This window comes from Carlito syrichta, unplaced genomic scaffold (assembly GCF_000164805.1).
Source record: "Carlito syrichta isolate Samal-C Ts95f unplaced genomic scaffold, Tarsius_syrichta-2.0.1 Scaffold316176, whole genome shotgun sequence".
NCBI classification, from domain to species: Eukaryota; Metazoa; Chordata; class Mammalia; order Primates; family Tarsiidae; genus Carlito; species Carlito syrichta.
The window spans coordinates 232172-235862 of record NW_007260272.1 but is presented as its reverse complement, the minus strand read 5'-3'; the positions used below and the strand labels follow the sequence as shown (position 1 = coordinate 235862).

The window sequence follows — 3691 nt, the reverse complement described above, 5'->3', positions numbered from 1 at the left end:
ATATCTGGAGTTCCCAACCTAGTTCTAGGGACCTAGACAATATTCTTCTCTAATTCCCAAACCTAGGATGCATATGCATTTATTTGGATTAGTGAAGAATCTTTCAGGTTTTTTTTTCTACTAGCATACATCCTTATCAAAAGCAACCACTTCTACTAAACAGGTGTTGAAAAGCACATGAATACAAAGGCTGTGGGGTATTAAACTGGATTCCAGTTCCTAGAACTTTTTTTTTTTTTTTTTTTGAGTTGGAGTCTCACTCTGTCACCCAGACTGGAGTGCAGTGGCCGCTCCCGGCCACCGCAGCCTCGACCTGCTAGGCTCCGGCGATCCTTCTGCCTCAGCCTTCCAAGTAGCCGGAATTACAGGCGCGTGCTACCATGCCCGGCTGATTTTCCTAGAACTTTTTATTGGATTACTTTGATAAATTCTTTCACAAAGTCTTGCTTTTGACTTTCTGATCTCCTGTGGTCTTGGATTTCACACACAGAAGATTAAGGGCTAATAGTAACATTACAAGAAGAAACATGATGGGGGGAGATAGTGAGAGAGTCTGAGCTTATGTCTCCATTTGGGATACAAAGAGAAAATATAGGCCTAAGAACTCCTTGGAAGGTGAGATGAGAAAAACTATAAATGAGGGACTTCTCTATTACATTGTAGAATGATATCTGGCCATATTCATGGTCTAAAAAAACTCCAACATTGTGCATGTACTTTCTCAGGGAGACCTTTTTCAAAGGGGGAAAGACCCAGAAGGTATAATCAGTCCCCATCAGGGATCCTGTGAGTAAGAATTTGTCTCCAAAGCCTTGGGCACATTGCCCTTTCTGTTTGCAGAATCTTGGTATATGCCCAGTTGCCACTGAGTTGCCTTTTCCACATCCACCTCCCAATAGTGTCTTCCTGAGGTGAAGCTCTCCACACCCACCCAACACCATGGTACTAAAGTCAAATCTTCCTAGGTTGCCAGACATATTCTGCTGAATATTTCCACATTTCACACTTCTCAGGTCCTCAGACAAGACTAGAAAGGGATGAGCTGTTTGAGGATCCAAAGTTATATGCTTCTGGTAAACTATCAGCATTCTGCTCATTCCTCTCACATGGCACGAACTCAGGTCTGCGGTATGAGTGGGCTGCAGGACCTGAAGCAGCAGTGACTCACTCCTTTCCAAGGAGTATCTCGCATTCTTGAGCAGCACTGTGGCAGATTCTCCACACTTCTTCTCGAGCTCTGCAGCGGCCTGCTGGAGGCTGCAGATCTGCTCAGAAACCTTGACTTCACTCTCCTTCAGTTTATTCATGTTCTCTGTCCTCAGGTGGTCCAGTCTCTGAAGCATTTCTTGGGAATTCTCCTCTAGTTCTGTGGCAAACCGATTCAGACTGGCTTCTCTCAAGTTCAAGTTAAATGTGCATCTTTGCATTTTCTGGAAGTTCAGCTCATTCTCTTCATTCAACAACAGGAGGTTTATCCTATATTCAGACCCAATCATCTCTTTAAATTTCTGTTCGTCTTCCTGAATCATCACCATTCTTTCTTGCTCACCAGTCAATTGCTTTTAGCTGCTTCAAGTTTCTCCCTGAATGTGTTCAATATTTCCTGGAATAACTTCCTGTAATTCTCGGCAGCCTCTTGTATCCCATATACTATGTGATGCTTGTGCTCCTGGGACTGGAAGCATTTGCAGCAGAGTGTGGTTTGTCCATATCACAGAACAGCTGTGTAGGTTCCAGGTGTGTCTCACAATAGACATCTTTGGTGATGCTGTGCGGTAACCAGGGGCTGAGCCTTTGGGACATCCTGTAGGTGTCCCTTTTGTAGTAATCCTGGCTATTTTCCTTTAAAGAAAGTGATATTGTATTCTTTAAATACATACATATTATTTGCCAACTATACCTCAATGAAGTAAAAAATAAACATTGTTTATGGGCCTATAATTTCTCATATGTAGGGGTGTACAAATACATGTATAAGTTCCCTGACAGTTTAGGTTTCCATGACATCAAGTCAATTTAAAAATCCCAATCTCCTTCTCACTGTACTGGCACAATGGGGACCTTGTAAAAATAATCAGTAAACTATCCTTTCAAATAAGGGGGTGGTTACAGTCCTAAAAGAAAACCAACCAGATAAAGGGCCAATTTTTTGATACAATGGAGTGAATATTTTGATATGTTCTAAAAAGAGCCTTTGCCAAGCTTAGGGTAATGTTTTAAGAACTTAAAGTTTAAGTAGAATTGAATTACTAGATGTTAAGCAATTATAATAAACATCTTACCTTTAACATTGGAAAAAAATTTAATTAATTTTATTTACAGCAAAACCTTTTTATTTAAGACACACCTATCCACATAGTTTTAAAAGGTTCTTTCTTTTAATTTCATAAACATCCACACACATGCACATGCATACAAACACTTCTTGGCTGCATGTTAAATTTTTATTATTAATTTTGGTTAAAGACAAAATCTGGCATTTCAGGATTGAATCCGAACTCTTTTTTCCTATAGAAAGGATGATAAACATGTTTCTCAGTCCTGCACTGGCAATGCAGGCTTAGTTGAGAGAATTGTTATTTCTGAGGGCTGCTTTTTTAAGACTGGGAATAAGTGCAACTTTTAAAAATAAACAAGCTAGTTAGAATCATTGATATACAAAAATTCAGTTTCTGATTCTAAAAGGAACTCCCAAAGGCATTTAAAACAAGATAAAAAAAAAGAAAAGTAGTCCAAATATTGGCCTGAAAATACAACAGAAAACAAACAAACAAACATTTCCATTTTACATGCACTTTTGTTTTTTGATGGTCAATCTCAGCATAACTGTCTGGTAAGAGGCTAGAGGACACTGTGGCTAAGGGAAGCAGGATTAAGGCAGCACAGAGGATAAAAGGTGAGCTTGTGTTGGACTTACAAATTTGTCCACTGGGACATGTTCTCTTCACATGTATATGTAATATCAAAGGATCATAAAATAAATGCAAATGTTATCCTCTGAAATGAGAGGAAATGAAGAAATAAAGGAATCTTACTTGCATATGGAATCTTACAGCTGGAATGGGACACAAGGATTATCTAGCTCAGTTTCCACATTAAGTCCCTTCCCACAGATCATATACTTCATGACATTTAGGACCAGAATTCAGTGTTCTCCTTAATTTGTCATAAAACTTAAGTAAGTAGAGTTCTTTTACAATATGCTTATTTAAAAATTAAATGTTTTTATAGTATACTTATTAAACTAAGATAACACCCAAATCAATTCCTAGTAGACAGAATTCACTGGCTGGTAAATCTATAGAGTGCCAAAGAAACAAACCAAAACCACCGTGCCTTTCATGACGCATTATAAAAAGAAAAGCTTTCTAATTTTTTATTTATTTATCTATTTTATTAAAAAGATGTGGGGTAGAATTCAGGGTTAGGTATACAAAAGTTGATTATGCAGATACTCTTGTTGATAAGGAATGCTCATCCCTCCCCTAGAAGTTTCCCTCAACTGCCAATCCCACCCCCTCCCCTGACAGTTTCCCAGTACTGCCAATCCCTTTCTTATGGTATTGTGATAATTGTTCAAGGTTCGCTTATGAGTGAGAAAATATGGTACTCTGTTGTTTGCTTCTGTAATAGATCACTGAGTATGATTGACTCCAAATTCATGCAAGTTGCTGCAAAGTCTATATGTTTG

General features: G+C 38.6%; 1 pseudogene; it reads right to left on the bottom strand.

Moving 5' to 3' along the window:
- Window positions 1-494: 494 nt before the first annotated feature.
- Window positions 495-1803, bottom strand: LOC103276394 (annotated as a pseudogene).
- Window positions 1804-3691: the final 1888 nt, after the last annotated feature.